Genomic DNA, 23444 nt, shown 5'->3' with positions numbered 1-23444 from the left:
CTTATTTGAAGAAAAGGTTCCGGCACTGAAAGGGTGAAATTGGAAGAGAATGAAAATAAAGTCGTATTGACGAAGGTTGACAAATGAATAATTGATTTGCTGTGAAATGTTATTCTTGGACAAGAACTTCTATCCAACAGGAGTGAATGGGAACGGCACAGTGACATGTTCTGCATGAGTCGGGCACATGTTTATTCAGACGGCAGTACATTGAACATCAGAACCAGTAAAGGTAATTACCCGAAGTAAACTCTGTCCCTTTGTTCGTGATTCATCTTAATCAATAGCATGAAATTCAGAGTGAAATTAAGGGGGGAAACGGATGCTGAGGTAATTCAATAATAAAGATCTGGGCTCACAAGTGGTTTCATTCAGCACCAGTACTTGTGGAAACCAAAGCATTTTTTTTGTTCAATTAAAACAAAAGCAAAATACTGCAGAAGCTGGAAATTTGAAACAAAAACAGAAAATGCTGGAAATATTCAGCAGTTCAGGCAGCACCTGTGGAAAGTGAACCAGAATTAACATTTTAGATCAGTGATCTTTCATCAGAAACTGTTTTATTTTGTTGTTGCTTCAGTGCAGGCAGACTACAATCTAAGGTAAATATGCACTGTAACAAGCTCCACTAGAACCACACCACAGTGCTCTGGTAGTCTCCCAGTGGCTCATTCTCCTTAGTTAACCAAGCAAAGCCTCTTTTTCTGATATACAAACAGAAAATGCTGGAAATACTCAGCAGGTCAGGCAGCGTCAGTGGACAGAAAAAACTGCGTTAACGTTTCGGATCGTCAGAACTGGAAAAAGTTAGAGATGTACCAAGTGCAGGGGCAGTGAAAGGGGGAAGGGAGGAAAGAACGAAAGGGAAGGCAGGAGAGATTAAATGACAAAAGGCGTGATAATGCAAGGCAAAAGGGGGTGAGAATGGAACTCTTTTCTGGTGACCCATTTCACCCAACCAAGTTCAACAGCATCTCAGCAGAGCAAATGAAAGGGCCGTCACAGGAGTATTTTGTCAAATTCTCTTTGATAAAGCTCCTGTGAAGTGCCTTGTCATGTGTTAGTGTGCTGAAGACACTTTATATATGCAAGTTGTTACCTTGGGAGTCAGCTGAAGAAATTGGCCCTGAAATTCCGGTTTGGCCTTCCGCGGGCATTTTAGAGAAAAAATACGCACCTACCATAAGCTGGTGCCCATGTTGGACTTTCCAATGCTGTGCCCTCCTTCAACTGCGTTTCGCAGCACGTGCACATTGATGCGTGCGCAGGCCTTGAGCTGGAGTCACATGGCTCTGGGCAGCCAATCAGGTAAGGTATCGTAGTAATAGGAGTTCCACAGGGTCCTAAACTCCTATTACTATGATTGTGATAGAGCCCGAAACACATAAAATACAGCCCCAAACACCCAAAACACTAATAAAAAATAGAAAATAATTACATTACTGTAAATTAAAGTTATTAAAGTCTGAAAAAAATAATTTCCCGTTTTTTTAATGCGTTTTTTAAGATAAATTTACCATTGTGGGGAGGGTTTTTAACGATAAAATATGTTTTAATAACTTTATTTTTATATGTTTTTGTGTTTTTTAAAACACTTGCGCCTGTAAAAGTAAACTATGCACCTGCTTTTTCAGGCACAAGACGTTTGAGGACATTTGTAAGCGTAAATATCGGAAATTTCCACGTACAAATGTCCTCACTCCTGAGATGCGGCCATCTGTCAAGCCAGAAACTTGACAGAGCGGAAATGCCGCTTTCCAGCGCATGCGCATTGCGTGCTGGAAACCGGCATTTCCGATGTCTTCCCGGGTCTGTAGGAACTCCGTATGGACCCGGGGAGGCCGGAATTTCAGGGCCATTGTGTTCCTCAGTATCTGGGAGGCAGCCATGTTAGTGATGGCAAATATAAATGCTGCCCCCAGCGATGCAGGCCCCCCATTTTGTCTGACTGTGGGCGGAGTGAGTGAGCAGCTCTCAGGTACAGGCCAGTGATGTCCCCCTTGCTGGCTTACAGCAAATCTTCTTCAGCTAGCGGGAACGGCAAGGAACCAGAAAGTAAAGTTGCAAGTTGTGGCTTTGAAAAAAACGACTGAGCATGCAGGTAGTGGCGGGAAATTTTTCCTCGGACCCGCTCCCGCTCCGCGACTGCAACTTCACCGGAGGTGTACGGCGGGAACCCGGTTTATGCGCATCAACGTGGTTTGCGCTGCACTTACCGTCCAGTGTGCCATTGATCTGTTGCTACCGGACCTGTGGAGCTCATACCCAGCAATGTAAAGGGGGTATGTTCTATAGCGCCAGCAGCTAAGGCTGTTACAGAATTGGTTCGATTTGAAGCAGTTCTGTAATGTAAAGGGAGCGCAAATGTGGCTGACCATTACACTTATGATGTAGAAAATCAATGGCGGTGCAGATGACCTTGTTCCTAACGTAATGGTTCTCCTTGACATTCGACCTTTCAAACTGGAGCAGTCTCCATTTTATTTTGACTGTGATATTCTTAGAAAGTTGAGCTGAAATTGTTACCATATCTATGTCTTGTCGACCCCAGTAACGCTTGCACCCACATGCACACGCGCAGACACATGGACATCCATGCACCTCCTGGCTCCACAACATTAAAAGTAAAACATTTCTTTGAGATGCTTTTTTAGCAGCCCCTTTAAGGACCGTTTAGCACTGGTAGAGGTGGGCGGAGCACCTGTGGCCCATGTTCCACCCTTTTGCACCTCACATCGGCAATTGGGGGCCTATGTACATCATAGGATGCTAATTTGCATATTAATAGAGGCTTCCCATCTGAAACAGGCAGTGCTCTGAACACCCTACTCAGGGCCCTCCCAAGGATGGCTGTCGCGCCATCGTAAAGAGGACAGTGCGTGATCCGATGCCATTGTCAGGCTGATACTTGCCCCTTTTACGCCAGGTAGAGGCAGTTACAATCAGCCCTTGCATCTCCTTTAGGTGCAAAATTCAGTCTTTAGATTTTGCTTCTGTCATTTTCCCAGTTTCTTCTGCAATTAGTATGTTTTTGAGTCGATTGTGCATCCAAATTTCCGCTCATGGATTTATAATCCATATCCGTAATAATTGTATTGACATGAATCTGTAACTTTCCCTTTCCTTCACCCTTTCTGCTCCAGCCAAGTAATACTGATTATCCAGATAACATACTGATGCAGTGATGACACTGAAGTGATTTGTTTGATGATAATGACTACCTCTTCAGATACAGGTGCAGATCAGAACTATTTGGATCCCTATTTGCTAATGTTCGTCAACTTCTGTTGAGGGCTGCATCTTGTATGTGCCTTAAATGCTTACCTTCTGGCTGGTGAACGCATCCCCATTTATAGAATGATGCCGTATATAAGGAGGCCATGCAACCCATCGTGCCTGTGCTGGTCCTTTGAAGGAGCTATCCAATTAGTCCCACTGCCCTGCCCTTTCCCCATAGCCCTGCAAATCTTTCCTTTTTAATGAGCTCTCCAATTCCCTTTTGAAAGTTACTATTGAATCTGCTTCCACCACCCATTCATTCAAGCAGTTCATAACGACTCGCTGGGTAAAATCATTTCAAACCTCCTGTCAATGGAAACAATTTTTCCTTATCTACGATATCAAAACCCTTGAGAATTTTGAACGCCCCTATTAAACTCTCCCCGTAACCTTCTCTGTTATAAGGAGAACAATCCCAGCTTCTCTAGTCTCTCCATGTAACTGAAGTTCCTTGTACTGTGGGTAGTTTCACCAACAGGAGGGAGAAAATAGATGGCAGCTGCCAGCCTGCCTGCCTCCTGCCCTCTCATTGATTCGGTTACTTCCTAAAACCCTTTCACCTTGCAACCTCTCTCACCATCTCCAGAAGCACCCTGAAAACCGATAGCCTTTCCTATTCCTGTCCCACTCTCTGCTCAGTGTTTAACGCTCTCCCTTAAGCACCTTGAGTCATTTTGATTCCTTCTAGGTCTATAAAGGGTGCAGTAGAAATATTATTTACTTTTGTGATATGACTCCCATGAGGTACAATAAGTAGCATATAAAAGAGATTCAAATTTAAGGCTTAACTGTTAAGAAAGGTTTTCCAAGATCTAAATGGCTTCATTCTGGTACTTAAACTTGCTGTAGGGAGGGTGGAATAACAAACGGCATTTAATATATCTTGTAATTTGGGCAGTAACACGGTAATATATGTAATCTGGCAATAAATATTCACTTAACAAGAATTCACAGCTCAAATGATTTAGTGGATGCAATGCCCAGACACAGAAAGGTTTAGAATGTGCTCTTTCCAATGACTCAACAGAAGTATTAATTTCGATCAGGTATTCGCTTCGATGGAATTGGCTGACTCTTATAGACATTGCACTTTTTAAAAGAGAATTAGCGGTAATGCTATATTCCTGATACACACCTCCGCAGTAAATAGGCTGCACATTTAACAAGAATGGACATTGCAATGATGGTGGAGCACTTGGCTGAGAAATCAATCGGATCCGCTTTACTGTAGTGAGCCGAGGATTCTGTGTACCCAGGCATGCCGTGTGGCTTGTATTTCTGATACAGATTGTTGAGTGTGGGGGGAGACGGGATGGGGGTGGGGTGGGGGAAGGAGATTACCATAGTAACAGGAAGTGCAAGGCTCAGATTGCAGTATTGTGGACCTGACCATGACCCCCGTGACCTCCACGACAGATGCAGGTCAGCAAGAAGTCAAGTCTAGGGCTGTCAGTGAGCTGCCACTATGCTAGACCTTTGCTGCAGTCACTGACCCTGACCTTCGACACCAACCCTTCTCTCCAGCCTGGGCTGCCCCTCTTTTGTGTGTGGCATCTTTTTTCATTAAGGAAACAATTAACCCTTTTACATCCAGGTAATGCAGACTTGAAGTGGATGTAATGCGATCGCTGACATACTAAAATGCTGCATTGCCAGATGGTCCTTACAAATTAATATTGATCTGTTGGGAAATAATTTAAACAACAATGATATGGCAACCTTGCATGTAGCTTATGGGCGACATATAGGGCACAAACCTTTCCCGGTTCCGTTTGTAGATTATAAACAGTGAACCCTCGTTTTCACAAACCCCTCATTATAAAAAAAAAAAATTACTCCTACTCACCCCACTCCTGAAGCTCCACTAAAGCCTGCATTGGGATCAGACTTCAGAAGATGAACCTTTGGGAAAGTATATTTGAAAGTAAAGACATTTCTCTTCAATATTTGTTGCCCCTCCCACCTCCACTGCCCCCCCCCCCCCCATCCCATTCAAATCCAAAGTAAAATACATTAACAGAATGTCTTCCTTACTATTTTCAAACTGATCTGTTTGAGTCAAGGGATTTACAAGCTCCGATGGTGGAACAACATCTTTATTTCACAGGCTACAACTATTTATATTCTGCCACAACTGTTTGCTCTAATAATAGTCAAATATCTAAAAATATGTGAAAATTTGCCCTTTAAATCGCAAATAAGTTCATGCAGAATGCTCCACATGGGGCATACTGGAATCCTGCTCCTCTGTGTTATTTGCTGTACTTTATAGCTTTTACATATTTTACAATGAAGAATTTTCATATTGTTGTTGCCTGGATTCGCCCCCCCCCCCACCCCCTTATACCGCCCACCCCTCCACCTCTCCTCGGTTGCACTTGCGCAGTTTTGACCCCTAGGAAGGGGGGCTGAGGTCACGAACTGCCCCATGACCCCACTGTCAATGTTGCTTCAGGGAGTAACTTCAGTAACGACATACAAGTAGAAAAAGATCATGAAAAGGGCTATTGGTCAGGTATTGAAATATGAGATTTCTTCCTCATTTAGAGTGAATGAATCATTGGAGTCAGGCTTATTGGCATTACGTGGCCTGACTGTGTCAGGGGCTTTTAAAAACAATTCCAATTGAAAGGAAATAAAGAAAGACTTGCATTTATAGAGCACATTTCATGACCTCAAGACATCCCGAAGCGCTTACTGGCCAATTAAGTACTTTCGAATTGTTGTCACTTCTCTAGGAAACGCAACTGCCAATTTGTGCACAGCAAGTTCCCATAAACAGCAAAGAAACTAAATGACTAGGTCATTTGTTTTAGTGATGTTGGTTGAGGCAGTGATGTTGGCCAGGACACCGCAACTCCCCCTGCTTTTCTTACATCCACCTGACAGAGCAGACGGGGCCTCGGCTGAACATCTCACCCAAAGGATGGCACCTGCGACAGCGCAGCACCCCCTCAGTACCGCACTGAAGTGTCAGCCTAGGCTTTGTGCTCGTGACTTTGGGGGTGGGACATGAACCCACGACCTTCTGACTCAGAGGCGAGAGTGCTACCCATTGAGCTTCCCACAGCTTACACCTAATTGGTAAGGGCACACAGATTGTGCTGTTATGGCATGGCCTCCACTTTTCTAGTCTCCCTGTGCCTCTCTCTGAGGCTGCGGCTGAGATCAGGAAGTCCCAGTGCGGCGAAGGATGAGCCTGTGGTCTGCCACTCTGTGCCCTGACACGCTGGCACTTTTCTTTTTCAAGCTGAGAGAGTCATGAAGGAAACTGAGTTTTGAAAGTGCGTGGGTGCTATTGTGTATGCAAGCACTCTCTTAATGACTCCACGAGGCAGGGGTATGGCACTTGAACTGTATTGACCGTAGTCCTTTATTGCAGCTCCAAGAGCGAGGAAAACAAGAGGTGAGCTCCCTTTTATACTGGGTTACCTGCAGTGTACAGGTGATCCTTAGGTCTCCAGCAGCAGCACCCTCTGGTGTACAGGTATGGTATATACAGGGTGAAGGTACATTCAGGTCTAGTGTTACAGTACAACATTAACATGCATACACTCCTCCCTAAGCCTTTCCCAAGTCCTTATTGCCATAACATGGGGAGGTGATCAGTAGTGGGCTGTGGGAGGTTGTGATGAGGGTCTTGTGGGTGCCAGGTGTTATCCCTGTGCTCGTGGCTGCACTCATCCATTTCCCTCCCCTCACACACAGACCATGTGGGTGTCACTGTTGGAGGATTCCACAGTGGTGGAGCAAGTGCTATGGGTAAGGTACATACTCTGTAAAATGTGTTGGTGGTGGCGTTTAGTGGTGGGCAGGGCCACAGGGCTGTGTGGTCTCCTTGACCTCCGTTGGTGGTGGGAGTCTGGTCATCCCAGGGTCCGCTGGGAAAGCTGGAGGATACTGGCCTCTTGCTCCCGGTGCTGGCCCTGGTGGCCGGGGGTGGGGGGAGGGGTAGGGCCGATCTGGGGCAGGTTGCCAGTGGTGGTGGCTGCAGTGGGTCTGCTCCCACTGGGTGTGTGTGAGCCCTTCCTGGGGCATTCCATTGGTCCCGAAAGCGCAGGCTACATGATCAGGTAGCCCGCTGGACCTGGGTGTCTCCCACAGGGGGTTTCCCTTGGCATTGACATTATACATGTAGAGCCCGGTATCATTTATCATTCTATCTTTAGCATACATGACACATTGGCTCCGATCGCAACAAGTCGACTCGACATTGTTATATCTCTTTACACTTTCACATTTTGCACTTACAACGCTTTCTTGTGTATCAGTATCTCTGTACAAGGTTACATTTATCACGCTAGCATTACTGGCATCACTGTTCAACAGTACAAACTTGCTACTTACATCACTTTTTGACACATTCGTTACATTTCTCCCACTAGCCTTGCCGGCATCACCATTTAACATTACATTTGTATACCTGCATTCATTTACGACACTTTTATCTTTAATATCACTGGCATCGCTGTGCCTGGAGTGGAACTGTCCCTTTAATTGTATTGGGTTGCCGGTCTCCTTTAAGAGGGCTCTACCTTCTGCGCCGAGCTTCTTCCCTTGGAGTCCTGCCACGGCCCGGAAGGTGAGGTCTGGTCGTTCAGCTTAGGTCATCTCGCCGCAGAGTTGTGCAGTCTGCGAGTTCGCCACGCAGTCGAGCTGGACGGTAGGATTTCCAGATGTTGCGATGGATCCACGTAGGATGTCGATTGCCTTCGTCGCCCTGACAGATTTGAACTTGCTTCATCCACCTTCTACCCAGCAGTGTTGGACCATCACCGGCAACGATCCACAAGGGGAGATTGTGCATCGCGCCGCCATGGGACACCTAGACGTCTACACTGCCAACGACTGGGATGGTACCTTTTGTGTAGGTGAGCAGCTTTGCCTGGACTGGGGACATTTTTGGTCATTCGGCGGGATTGTACCAGAGTTTCTCAAAGGCCGTCTGATTCATCAACGACTGGCACGCTCCTGTGCTGATCTCCATCGAGACTGGAACCCCGTTGCTCTCCACTTCCATTTTCCACGGAGAACTCTCGGTGGAGCAGGTATATATTCCATACTCTTCTTCCAGGGGCTGAGCAGTCTTCATCAGTGTCAGAGCCTGGGTGATCGGCCAACTCTTCAGCGATTCGGTGAGTAAAACCTTTTCGCTGAAGGTGACCTTTAGTGTTGCAGGTATAGTCTTTATATTGGCACTAGTGGGCCCTGTGGTTTCCTCCACAGCGCCAGCACGGGGCTAGCCAGTTGGCCCCATGTGGCGGACTCAAGGTTGCCGGATTCAGTGCAGCATTCTTGCCTCTGAAAGTCGACATTCTGTTCACTGCGCTCGTCGGGTTAGAATCTTGGGTGTGGGTCATCATCCATTTGGAGTCGCAGACCGAAATTATGAAAGCCTGGCTAACTTTGATTGCCTTCTGCAGGGTGACCGTAGTGTCCACAGAGAGCAGTTTATAGAGGAGGCCCTCGTGGCCGATTCCAATAACGAAGATGTCCCTTAGTGAGGTGATCGCCAAAATCACACGGTGCAGCCAACCTTCTTAGACCTGCAGCATACTTAGCAATTTCTTGGCCTTCGGTCCGCCGGTGGGTGTAGAACCGGTGCCTGGCTGTGAGGATGCTCTCTTTGGATTTAGGTTGTTCTTGTATTAAAGTTACGAGCTCCGCATAGGTATTGGTTGTCGTCTTCGCTGGGGCTAGCAGGTCCCTGGCGAGGCCATGGATAGCGGGCCCACAACTGCTGAGCAGGATGGCCCTGCGCTTGTTCGCAATGAAAAAGTGTTCTCGCCTTTCCACAAAGGCATCCCAATCTTCCCCATCAGCGAATTGTTGGATGTTGCTTAGGTTAGACATGTTGTGCGTGGAAATTCATAACCTCGTCGCCAGTTATTGTGTATGCAAGCACTCTCTTAATGACTCCACGAGGTAGGGGTATGGCACTTGAACTGTATTAACCTTAGTCCTTTATTGCAGCTGCTTGAGTGAGGACACCAAGAGGTGAGCTCCCTTTTATATTTGGTTACCTGCAGTGTACAGGTGACCCTTAGGTCTCCAGCAGCAGCACCCTTTGGTGTACAGGTATAGTGTATACAGGGTGAAGGTACATTCAGGTCTAGTGTTACAGCACAACATTAACATGCATACATAACAGGTACGGTTTTATTCAGGATGGCACCAGCACCGACTTTAAACCTGACCCTCTCTAGCAGCCTTTGGGTTGAATCTCTTTGCATTAACTAGTCCCTAATTCCTGGAGATGGTTATGATATTGGCCAACAGCAGTCAGCAAAGTGGGAAATACCCAGCTCGATTGGAGAGAGCGCATTTGATTGGCGTTTTAGCGTAGAACTGTTGCCAAGTCTGGAAGTGTTATTTACCAGACACTTCGTCACATGACACAGCCTTTACGAGTTGCGTATCTTTTCATATTAACTTCCATTGTATAACGCTCCCGCTTGGTTCATGCAGTTCTACGTACTGAACACAAGTACTTTAAAGCAATCCCAGTAGCCAATGTTCCCTTTAGCTATGAAAACAATTAAGATTTTTATGAATTGCTTCAAGTGGTTTAGTTTTGAACAAGGTGGGGTGCAAGGTTTGATGGAATGAGAATTGTGACATTTTCTTTAGAGTAAAGAAGATTAACGTTACCTTGACCCACACCAGCGACATATTTTTTTCTCTCTCCCCTCCTCTCCTGAAGGCACAGGCTCAGGCTTCTGCAGTACCTGGTTATCTTGTCCTGTTGCGTTGTGCACGTGTGCAGACAGTGAGTGCCAGCAGGCTATTCTGTCACGGGGGCATCACTGCCAAGTCTGATCCTGTTCCAATGATTCTGTCCTCATCCGATATTCACACACGCGCGCATACACACACACATACACACACACACGCACACACACACATACATACACAAACATGCACACGCACACACATATGCACACACACACGCACACGCACACACATATACACACATGCACACACACACACACACACCACACACACGCACGCACCTACACACACACGCACACACATGCACGCATGCACACACGCATGCACACATATATGCACACATGCACACGCACACTCACATACCACGCAAGCACACACACCACACGCAAGCACACACACACCACATACGCACACACACACACACACACACGCCACACATACACACAAGCATGCACACACACATGTACACGCACACACATGCACACGCACACACATACGCACATTCTAGCAAGGATAACCAGATATCAAATTAAGATTGGGAATCCTGGCTGATTCTTTTTCTCTCTCTCTCTCTGTCCTCCCGAATCCAAAGGCCCTAAGGTAAAATGTAGGGTTCCTAACACTGATCTGGCTGAGGTCAACTAACTCAGCACTAAAATTAATTGTTTTACATCCTAGTTTCAATTGAAACTAAGGTAAAAGTCAAAACTGAAACTGTGGTCAAGGTTCAGGGTACTATGCGTACTGCGCTGTAAACTCGATGCGGGGAACTATCAAGTCACAAATTAGTCAGTTTCCCCAACCAGCACCTGCACATATCCCAGCAAATGGTGAAGTCTCAGGAGCAGAGTGCTGGGGTGCAGTGTAGGGTGAGGCACTATCCCTTTCACTGTGGCCAGAGCAAGCAATTTGCTATCACTCAGGTTGGCTCAGACTCCAGCCTTTTCACTGACTTCAGGATTTTTTCTCCAAAATTGCATCACTGAGTATACGAACAAAGACGGACACGAGATGGCACACTAGTCCATCCAGCCTGTCCCACACAACTGTGATGACTTTGTGCAGCACGATACATGCACTCCCCCACACCCCACCCGAAAGCCATGCGAACTCCAGGGACAGGCAAACACAGAAACATGGACATAAAAACATAGAAAATAGGTGCTGGAGTAGGCCATTCGGCCCTTCGAGCCTGCACCGCCATTCAATAAGATCATGGCTGATCATTCCCTCAGTACCCCTTTCTTGCTTTCTCTCCATATCCCTTGATCTCTTTAGCCGTAAGGGCCATATCTAACTCCCTCTTGAATACATCCAATAAACTGGCATCAACAACTCTCTGCGGCAGGGAATTCCACAAGTTAACAACTCTCTGAGTGAAGAAGTTTCTCCTCATCTCAGTCCTAAATGGCCTACCCCTTATCCTAACCGAGACTCCAGGATGGTATGTTGCCTCCCTGGTGCAAGGGTCAAGGATGTCTCGGAGCGGGTGCAGGACATTCTAAAAAGGGAGGGAGATCAGCCAGTTGTCGTGGTGCACATTGGTACCAACGACATAGGTAAAAAAAGGGATGAGGTCCTACGAAACGAATTTAAGGAGCTAGGAGCTAAATTAAAAAGTAGGACCTCAAAAGTAGTAATCTCAGGATTGCTACCCGTGCCACGTGATAGTCAGAGTAGGAATCGCAGGATAGCGCAGATGAATACGTGGCTTGAGCAGTGGTGCAGCAGGGAGGGATTCAAATTCCTGGGGCATTGGAACCGGTTCTGGGGGAGGTGGGACCAGGACAAACCGAGCGGTCTGCACCTGGGCAGGACCGGAACCAATGTCCTAGGGGGAGTGTTTGCTAGTGCTGTTGGGGAGGATTAATATGGCAGGGGGATGGGAACCAATGCAGGGAGACAGAGGGAAACAAAAAGGAGGCAAAAGCAAAAGACAGAAAGGAGATGAGGAAAAGTGGAGGGCAGAGAAACCCAAGGCAAAGAACAAAAAGGGCCACTGTACAGCAAAATTCTAAAAGGACAAAGGGTGTTAAAAAAACAAGCCTGCAGGCTTTGTGTCTTAATGCAAGGAGTATCCGCAATAAGGTGGATGAATTAACTGTGCAAATAGATGTTAACAAATATGATGTGATTGGGATTACGGAAACGTGGCTCCAGGATGATCAGGGCTGGGAACTCAACATCCAGGGGTATTCAACATTCAGGAAAGATAGAATAAAAGGAAAAGGAGGTGGGGTAGCATTGCTGGTTAAGGAGGAAATTAAGGCAATAGTTCGGAAGGACATTAGCTTGGATGATGTGGAATCTATATGGGTAGAGCTGCAGAATACCAAAGGGCAAAAAACGTTAGTGGGAGTTGTGTACAGACCTCCAAACAGTAGTAGTGATGTTGGGGAGGGCATCAAACATGAAATTAGGGGTGCGTGCAATAAAGGTGCAGCAGTTATAATGGGTGACTTTAATATGCACATAGGTTGGGTTAACCAAACTGGAAGCAATACGGTGGGGGAGGATTTCCTGGAGTGCATAAGGGATGGTTTTTTAGACCAATATGTCGAGGAACCAACTAGGGGGGAGGCCATCTTAGACTGGGTGTTGTGTAATGAGAGAGGATTAATTAGCAATCTCGTTGTGCGAGACCCCTTGGGGAAGAGTGACCATAATATGGTGGAATTCTGCATTAGGATGGAGAATGAAATAGTTAATTCAGAGACCATGGTCCAGAACTTAAAGAAGGGTAACTTTGAAGGTAGGTGGCGTGAATTGGCTAGGATAGATTGGCGAATGATACTGAAGGGGATGGGCAATGGCAGACATTTAGAGACCGCATGGATGAACTACAACAATTGTACATTCCTGTCTGGCGTAAAAATAAAAAAGGGAAGGTGGCTCAACCGTGGCTATCAAGGGAAATCAGGGATAGTATTAAAGCCAAGGAAGTGGCATACAAATTGGCCAGAAATAGCAGCGAACCCGGGGACTGGGAGAAATTTAGAACTCAGCAGAGGAGGACAAAGGGTTTGATTAGGGCAGGGAAAATGGAGTACGAGAAGAAGCTTGCAGGGAACATTAAGACGGATTGCAAAAGTTTCTATAGATATGTAAAGAGAAAAAGGTTAGTAAAGACAAACGTAGGTCCCCTGCAGTCAGAATCAGGGGAAGTCATAACGGGGAACAAAGAAATGGCGGACCAATTGAACAAGTACTTTGGTTCGGTATTCACTGAGGAGGACACAAACAACCTTCCAGATATAAAAGGGGTCGGAGGGTCTAGTAAGGAGGAGGAACTGAGGGAAATCCTTATTAGTCGGGAAATTGTGTTGGGGAAATTGATGGGATTGAAGGCCGATAAATCCCCAGGGCCTGATGGACTGCATCCCAGAGTACTTAAGGAGGTGGCCTTGGAAATAGTGGATGCATTGACAGTCATTTTCCAACATTCCATTGACTCTGGATCAGTTCCTATGGAGTGGAGGGTAGCCAATGTAACCCCACTTTTTAAAAAAGGAGGGAGAGAGATAACAGGGAATTATAGACCGGTCAGCCTGACATCGGTAGTGGGTAAAATGATGGAATCAATTATTAAGGATGTCATAGCAGTGCATTTGGAAAGAGGTGATATGATAGGTCCAAGTCAGCATGGATTTGTGAAAGGGAAATCATGCTTGACAAATCTTCTGGAATTTTTTGAGGATGTTTCCAGTAGAGTGGACAAGGGAGAACCAGTTGATGTGGTATATTTGGACTTTCAGAAGGCTTTCGACAAGGTCCCACACAAGAGATTAATGTGCAAAGTTAAAGCACATGGGATTGGGGGTAGTGTGCTGACATGGATTGAGAACTGGTTGTCAGACAGGAAGCAAAGAGTAGGAGTAAATGGGGACTTTTCAGAATGGCAGGCAGTGACTAGTGGGGTACCGCAAGGTTCTGTGCTGGGGCCCCAGCTGTTGACACTGTATATTAATGATTTAGACGAGGGGATTAAATGTAGTATCTCCAAATTTGCGGATGACACTAAGTTGGGTGACAGTGTGAGCTGCGAGGAGGATGCTATGAGGCTGCAGAGTGACTTGGATAGGTTAGGTGAGTGGGCAAATGCATGGCAGATGAAGTATAATGTGGATAAATGTGAGGTTATCCACTTTGGTGGTAAAAACAGAGAGACAGACTATTATCTGAATGGTGACAGATTAGGAAAAGGAGAGGTGCAACGAGACCTGGGTGTCATGGTACATCAGTCATTGAAGGTTGGCATGCAGGTACAGCAGGCGGTTAAGAAAGCAAATGGCATGTTGGCCTTCATAGCGAGGGGATTTGAGTACAGGGGCAGGGAGGTGTTGCTACAGTTGTACAGGGCCTTGGTGAGGCCACACCTGGAATATTGTGTACAGTTTTGGTCTCCTAACCTGAGGAAGGACATTCTTGCTATTGAGGGAGTGCAGCGAAGGTTCACCAGACTGATTCCCGGGATGGCGGGACTGACCTATCAAGAAAGACTGGATCAACTGGGCTTGTATTCACTGGAGTTCAGAAGAATGAGAGGGGACCTCATAGAAACGTTAAAAATTCTGACAGGGTTAGACAGGTTAGATGCAGGAAGAATGTTCCCAATGTTGGGGAAGTCCAGAACCAGGGGACACAGTCTAAGGATAAGGGGTAAGCCATTTAGGACCGAGATGAGGAGGAATTTCTTCACCCAGAGAGTGGTGAACCTGTGGAATTCTCTACCACAGAAAGTTGTTGAGGCCAATTCACTAAATATATTCAAAAAGGAGTTAGATGGAGTCCTTACTACTAGGGGAATCAAGGGGTATGGTGAGAAAGCAGGAATGGAGTACTGAAGTTGCATGTTCAGCCATGAACTCATTGAATGGCGGTGCAGGCTAGAAGGGCCGAATGGCCTACTCGTGCACCTATTTTCTATGTTTCTATGTTTCTATGTCCCCTGGTTCTGGACTTCCCCAACATCGGGAACATTCTTTCCGCATCTAACCTGTCCAGTCCCGTCAGAATCTTATACGTTTCTATGAGATCCCTCTCATCTTTCTAAACTCCAGTGAATAAAGGCCCAGTTGATCCAGTCTCTCCTCATATGTCAGTCCAGCCATCCCTGGAATCAGTCTGGTGAACCTTCGCTGCACTGCCTCAATAGCAAGAACGTCCTTCCTCAGATTAGGAGACCAAAACTGAACACAATATTCCAGGTGAGGCCTCACCAAGGTCCTGTATGACTGCACTAAGACTTCCCTGCTCCTATACTCAAATCCCCTAGCTATGAAGGCCAACATACCATTTGCCTTCTTCACCGCCTGCTGTATCTGCATGCCAACTTTCAATGACTGATGAACCATGACACCCAGGTCTCGTTGCACCTCCCCTTTTCCTAATCCGCCGCCATTCAGATAATATTCTGCCTTCATGTTTTTGCCCCCAAAATGGATAACCTCACATTTATCCACATTATACTGCATCTGCCATGCATTTGCCCACTCACCTAACCTGTCCAAGTTACCCTGCAGCCTCTTAGCGTCCTCCTCACAGCTCACACCGCCACCCAGTTTAGTGTCATCTGCAAACTTGGAGATATTACACTCAATTCCTTCATTCAAATCATTGATGTATATTGTAAATAGCTGGGATCCCAGCACTGAGCCCTGCAGCACTCCACTAGTCACTGCCTGCCATTCTGAAAAGGACCCGTTTATCCCGACTCATTGCTTCCTGTCTGCCAATCAGTTCTGAATCCACATCAGTACATTAACCCCAATACCATGTGCTTTGATTTTATACACCAATCTCTTGTGTGGGACCTTGTCAAAAGCCTTTTGAAAGTCCAAATACACCACATCCACTGGTTCTCCCTTGTCCACTCTGCTAGTTATATGCTCAAAAAATTCTAGAAGATTCGTCAAGCATGATTTCCCTTTCATAAATCCATGCTGACTTGGACCGATCCTGTCACTGCTTTCCAAATGCGCTGCCATTTCATCCTTAATGATTGATTCCAACATTTTTCCCACTACTGATGTCAGGCTAACAGGTCTATAATTACCCATTTTCTCTCTCCCTCCTTTTTTAAAAAGTGGTGTTATATTAGCTACCCTCCAGTCCATAGGAACTGATCCAGAGTCGATAGACTGTTGGAAAATGATCACCAATGCATCCACTATTTCTAGGGTCACTCCACAACCAGATCTGAGGCAGAGTGCTCCACATTTAGATGTTGCAGGGTTTGTAACTATGGAGTTATCATTGGATAAGAGTTATCATCATTTTAGGCCCTTTGCAATGAGTACGTTCCCTATTTAACCCCCTCAACACCAGCAACTTGCATTTAAATAGCACCTTTACCGTAGGAAAACGTCCCAAGGTGCTTCACAGGCACATTATCGGACACAATTTGACACTGAGCCACGTCAGGAGACATTAGAACAGTTGACCAAAAATTCGGTTAAAGAGCTCAGATTTAAGAAGCATCTTAAAGGAGAAGAGATAGAGAGGCGGAGAGGTTGAGGGAAGGATTTCCAGAGCTCAGGGTCCAGGAAGCTGAAGGCACAGCCACCAATGGCGGAGCGAGATAACTCTGAATGTGCAAGAGGCCAGAGTTGGAGGGGCACAGAGCTCTCAGAGGACTTGTGAAGGTTGATTATCATACCTGGATCGACAGCTCTGTGTTGCTGGCAGTAATCTGCCAATAGCACATTCAGCACTAGCTCTTGTGTATGTCTGATATTCGTTCAAGAGAAACAAAGCACCCATCTGTTAGGTGGTGGTGGGGGGGGCGGGGTGGGGGGGTGTGTGCGGGGGAGGGGGTGTGGGTAGCGGAGTGGCGGGGGCAACCTAGGAAATGCACTTCACTTATTTGGTGTCACACTGTTGAATCTGTCAGGTTGTACTAATCACATAACTATTCCCCGATGGGCACTCTGGCTGATCTCCAAGATTCCTGCAACAATTTTTTTTCTCTTTCTCCGGTAAATCAAAACCAAAGAGATCTGCATGTCCTGAAAGGGAAGATTTATTATGTGAATGATTTCTGAACATTATAATAAATCACGAGGCAATAGTTGCAGGTACCTTCATCGGGCATTGATGCAAACATTCAGAAAACCAGTAATTAAAAGGGGAGGTATTGTAGGTGTTGTCTGGCTTGGCCTGTATTAACCTGTTGTTTTTGTCGCCACACAAAAGAGAACAAAGTTGAATGGCTTTTTGTTTCTGGGGACGGAGGATAGATTGGGGAAACGATGTGAAAAGGAAAGCTAGAGAGGTGGGTAAATATCTCCCGACAGAAAATAGTGATTCGGTTTTATGTTGTGTCTTCAGTGAGCTCAGAAGGGAACCGAAAATTGACCAGTTCACAGCACCAGAAAAAGTTATCGAGGCCATGGAATAGATTAATAGAACCATAGAATCATACAGCACAGAAGCAGGCCATTCAGCCCATCGTGCCAAATGGCCTCCTCTCTGCTGTAGGATTTGAAAGAGCTGCCCATTTGGTCCCACTCCTCTGCACTTTCCCCATAGCCCTGCAAGTGCTTCCTTTTCAATAGCATGACATTGGCAAGTGTAAGATGTTTTAAAAGCTTTCACAGTGGAGCCTTTTCGATTTCCTTTCCCACATAGTTCTCCAGTTGCATGTGGAGGTGCTGTGTAATCCCTTTCTGTACGAGCTCTCAACAGTCAGTAAAGTACTTTCTCTTCAAATCGACGCGCAGACAATCCGAACTGCCTTTGATATCTTCCTTGTGTGTGTTATGTAATTGGAAAATGTATCGACAAATGATGACATTTCAGTCATGAGCAGAGACTATTGTGAAGCGATTCATCATGAGGCCTTGGCCATCCTTTCCCTGAGCTGCCTGACGGGCTCTCTCTTGTCGGTATGCATGACAAGGGAAGTTTTGAACTACCGCTAGTGGTGCTACTTTGACGGTTCTCCCAGGGGTAAATGCAGGTCAGTAGTGCCATTGATCCCAGCTTCTGCTGCCAAGAAAATCCCATCCTGAAAGAAAAATCGCACATTTTCTTCCATAGAAATATGAGTCTGAATCACAAATACTGAATGGCTAGCTCGGTTATATAAAGGGTTGCCATCTTTTTCCAAGCCAAATTGAACTTTACTAGCCCCCTTTTTCTTTTAATGCGCAAACTTCAAACAGGTCATTCAGTTGTTCTACTTCACCCTACTATCCGGGTCCTTTTTCAGGGCATAGATCAGTTTCACCAGTGACTCATGCGTATCCTAAATATGGTATGAAACGGGTGCTAAACATCGCCCCATGTGATGCAATTGTTTCTCAGAACCTGCTGCACCTTTCCTCCTCGCTGTATTGAAATCGTCTCTTAACTCTAGTTTTTTCTTTTCTAGCACCTTGGCCGAACAGTCCCTGTCTGCCATTTCTAACAAAATTGCTAACGCCGATTGGTGACTTGTTTAGGATTTTAACGTAGAAAATCCACCCGGGCCCCCCCTCCCCATGCCGCATTTCCACCACATGACGAAAGTTCAAGTCCCACTCCAGAGACTTGATCACAAAAATCTAGACTGACACTCCAGTTCAGTACTGAGGGAGTGCTGCACTGTCAGAGGTACGTTCTTTCAGGTGAGACATTAAACCGAGGCCCTGTCTGCTCTTTCAGGTGGACGTAAAAGATCCCATGACACTATTTCGAAGAAGAGCAGGGGAGTTATCCCCGGCATCTTGGCCAATATTTATCCCTCAATCAACATAACAAAAACAGATTATCTGGTCATTATCATATTGCTATTTGTGGGAGCTTGATGTGTGTATTAGCTGTTGTGTTTCCTACATTACAACCGTGACTACACTTCAAAAGTACTTATTTGGCTATAAAACACTTTGGGATGTCCTGCGGTCCTGAAAGGTGCTCGATAAATGTAAATCTCTTTAGTTAATAATTAGCCAGCAAAGCTTAATGCCACCAGTATTATTTCCAGACATCAATCTATCTACCTGGCAGTAATTGTAGGGAACTATTTTCACAGGGACCAAGTCAGCAGAATGCCTGATGCAGAGTTGTAGCAATTGAGGTAAGGACACCTATTAATAAAGTGCATCATAGCAACCCTGGCACAGTTTCACCCTGCCCCCCACTCCCTTTTGTGCATGCAGCATTGAAGGCTTGTGGAGATGACACCATGGAGTAGCATGAAGGGCAATCCTGAATGCAAGCACCTTCTGCAGGGCTGCTCTCTCACTTGCCTGCAGAGCCATCCCTACATGTGGGATCTCCTTTCCCCTCACTCTGGTGTGTGGCATTTTAGCACCATTCCTCTTCAGATTTAGCAAAGGCTGTCCCTGGGCTGAGATACCTTTTGAGACTTCTAAAGGCTGGAAGTTTGGCTTCTTTGCACTGTGGAGGGACGGCAAATGATGTTTCTGGGCATAACGGCGAGCGTCCAGCTTTTAGCGTCCAGCCGGTAAATTTGGCTCATGGTTTGCAGCGGCGCAAAAACTTACCACCCCGGCCTCTAGTTTCACTGAGATCATGACGTCATCGTCGTGCAATGCTCCACTAGCGCCACGATGCAAAAGTCGGTTCTAATGTCTCATTAAACGCCAGCAAACGGCCCAGAGTGCAGCAGGTGATATTGGCAATGTATTTCAATGGAGGGATGAGGATCCTATATCGCAGGTCACATTGACTGCAACGGTTGCGCACAGCACGCTATGTGAAGCTCCGACTTGCAAATGGCACTTTCATCTGCCATTACAAAGCCCTTGCACGCTCAGTGAGAGAATTTAATGGGGGCAGCATATCATGCTGGTTGCTATTGCCAGATGGCGTCAAGCTAGAAGAAGGGCTGCTTGCCATGTCGGCCTATGGATAAAGAGAGGCCAAAGACATCTGGGGAGGAGGGCTTACCCACCACGGAATTACAGGCACCAACACTCAAACCTCCAGTTCTCTGAGGAGCAGTGTGTGAGAAGGATGTGCTGCCGGAAGTGGGTGTTGACAGAGATATGCCATCTCCGACAGGCAGACCGGTGCCTGCACTGCTCTGGAGACAGCCTTCAATCCTCCCCTCACCAGGTATCCGAATTCATTGTGGTGTGCTGCATGTTGCACAACTTGGCCATCATGAGGGGCCAGGCAGTGCCAGTGGGGATTGCAGACCCACCTCAGGAGGAAACATAGAAACATAGAAACATAGAAAATAGCTGCAGGAGTAGGCCATTCGGCCCTTCGAGCCTGCACCACCATTCAATAAGATCATGGCTGATCATTCAACCTCAATACTCCTTTCCTGCTTTCTCTCCATAACCCTTGATCCCTTTGGCTGTAAGGGCCACATCTAACTCCCTTTTGAATATATCTAACGAACTGGCCTCAACAACTTTCTGCAGTAGAGAATTCCACAGGTTAACCACTCTGAGTGAAGAGATTTCTCCTCATCTCGGTCCTAAATGGCTTACCCCTTATTCTTAGACTGTGACCCCTGGTTCGAGAACTCCCCAGCAACGGGAACATTCTTCCTGCCTCTGACCTGTCCAATCCCGTCAGAATTTTATATGTTTCTATGAGAACCCCTCTCATTCTTCTAAACTCCAGTGAATAAAGGCCCAGTTGATCCAGTCTCTCCTCATATCTCAGTTCTGTCATCCCGGGAATCAGTCTGGTGAACCTTCGCTGTACTCTCTCAATAGCAAGAACGTCCTTCCTCAGATTAGGAGACCAAAACTGAACACAATATTCTAGGTGTGGCTTCACCAAGGCTCTGTACAACTGTAGTACGACCTCCCTGCTCTTATACTGAAATCCCCTCGCTATGAAGGCCAACATGCCATTTGCCTTCTTCACTGCCTGCTGTATCTTCAATGACTGATGTACCATGACATCCAGGTCTCGTTGCACCTCCCCTTTTTCTAATCTGTCACCATTCTGATAATATTCTGTCTTTCTGTTTTTGCCACCAAAGTGGATAACCTCACATTTATCCACATTATACTGCACCTGTCATGCATTTGCCCACTCATCTAACCTGTTCAAGTCAACCTGCAGCCTCATAGCATCCTCCTCACAGCTCACACCGCTACCCAGCTTAGTGCCATCTGCAAACTTGGAGATATTACATTCAATTCCTTCATCTAAATCATTGATGTATATTGTAAATAGCTGGGGTCCCAGCATTGAACCCTGCAGCACCCCACTGGTCACTGCCTGCCATTCTGAAAAGAACCCGTTTATTCCTTCTCTCTGGTTCCTGTCTGCCAACCAGTTTTCTATCCACGTCAATACATTCCCCCCAATACCATGTGCTTTAATTTTGCACTCTAATTTCTTGTGTGGGACCTTGTCAAAAGTCTTTTGAAAGTCCAAATACACCACATCCACTGGTTCTCCCTTGTCCACTCTACTAATTACAGCCTCAAATGCGCTGCTATTTCATCTTTAATAATTGATTCCAACATTTTCCCCACCCCTGTATAAATTCACCTGATTCTGACTGCAAAGGACCTACATTGGTCTTCACTGATTTTTTTTCTCATCACATATCTATAGAAGCTTTTGCAGTCAATTTTTATGTTCCCATCAAGCTTCCTCTCATACTCTATTTCCCCCCTGCTAATTAGATCCTTTGTCCTCCTATGCTGAATTCTAAATTTCTCCCAGTCCTCTGCTTTTTCTGACCAATTTATATGCCTCTTCCTTGGATTTAACACTATTCCTAATTTCCCTTGTTAGCCACGGTTGAGCCACCTTCCCCTTTTTATTTTTACCCCAGACAGGGATGTACAATTGTTGAAGTTCATCCATGTAATTTATAAATATCTGCCGTTGCCTATACACTGTCAACCCTTTAAGTATGATTTGCCAGTCTATCCTAGCCAATTCACCTCTCATACCATCAAAGTTACCTTTCCTTAAGTTCACACCCTAGTCTCTGAATTAACACTGTCACTCTCCATCTTAATAAAGAATTCCACCATATTATAGTCACTCTTCCCCAGGTGCTTCGCACAACAAGATTGCTAATTAGTCCTTTCTCATTACAGAACACCCAGTCTAGGATGGCCAGCTCTCTAGTTGGTTCCTTGACATATTGGTCTAGAAAACCATCACTAATACACTCCAGGAAATCCTCCTCCACCGCATTGCTACCAGTTTGGTTAGCCCAATCTATATGTAGATTAAAGTCGCCCATGATAACTGCTATATCTTTATTGCACGCATCCCTAATTTCTTGTTTAATGCCATCCCCAACCTCACTACTACTGTTTGGTGGTCTGTACACAACTCCCACTAGTGTTTTCTGCCCTTTGGTATTCTGCAGCTCTACCCATACAGATTCCACATCATCCAAGATAATGTCCTTTCTTACTATTGCGTTAATTTCCTCTTTAACCAGAAACGCTACCCCACCTCCTTTTCCTTTCTGTCCATCCTCACTGAATGTTGAATAACCCTTGATGTTGAATTCCCAGCCTTGGTCATCCTGGAGCCATGTCTCCGTAATCCCAATTATATCATAATCGTTAACAGCTGCCTGCGTAGTTAATTCATCCATCTTATTATGAATACTCCTCGCATTGAGGCACAGAGCCACCAGGCTTGTCTTTTTAACATTCTTTGTCCCTTTAGAATTTTGCTGTAATGTGGCCCTTTCTGATTTTTGCCTTGGGTTTCTCTGCCCTCCACTTTAACTATTCTCCTTTCTATCTTTTGCTTCTGCCCCCAATTTATTTCCCTCTGTCTCCCTGCATAGGTTCCCATCCCCCTGCCATATTAGTTTAAACCCTCCCCAACAGCACTTGCAAACATTCCACCTAGGACATTGGTTCCGGTCCTGCCCAGCTACAGACCGTCCGGTTTGTACTGGTCCCACCTCCCCCAGAACCGGTTCCAATGTCCCAGGAATTTGAATCCCTCCCTCTTGCACCACTCCTCAAGCCATCTTAGCTATCCTGCTATTTCTACTCTGACTAGCACGTGGCACTGGTAGCAATCCTGAGATTACTACCTTTGAGGTCCTACTTTTTAATTTAACCCCTAGCTCCCTAAATTCAGCTTGTACGACCTCATCCCACTTTTTACCGATATCGTTGGTATCTATTTGCACCACGGCAACTGGCTGTTCACCTTCCCCCTCCAGAATTTTGCAGTCGAGGGCGCAAACTTTATTCAGGCAGCATCAGGACCGCCCCTCGCTGCCATTACCGCCCCGAAATCTCAAAAGCCGTAAATCCAGCCCACAGAATTTTAGTTCCCTACTGCGACAGTTAGCCCCAACCCTTCAAATATCACTTGCACACAATATTGGCCTCGATTTTAACGCCAGGTGGATTCCCAGCTCAGGCCTGAGTTAAAATTACAATCGGGTCTCACTGATGGCATCGGGCTTCAACATTGGAAGAGACCCTGTTGGCTGCATGCAGGTGTCCTTGATAAGGTTAAAATTGCAG

The sequence above is a fragment of the Pristiophorus japonicus genome, chromosome 4 (assembly GCF_044704955.1).
Source record: "Pristiophorus japonicus isolate sPriJap1 chromosome 4, sPriJap1.hap1, whole genome shotgun sequence".
In the NCBI taxonomy this organism is placed as follows: domain Eukaryota; kingdom Metazoa; phylum Chordata; class Chondrichthyes; family Pristiophoridae; genus Pristiophorus; species Pristiophorus japonicus.
The sequence above is the reverse complement of the archived record's forward strand: the minus strand, read 5'-3'. Positions refer to the sequence as shown.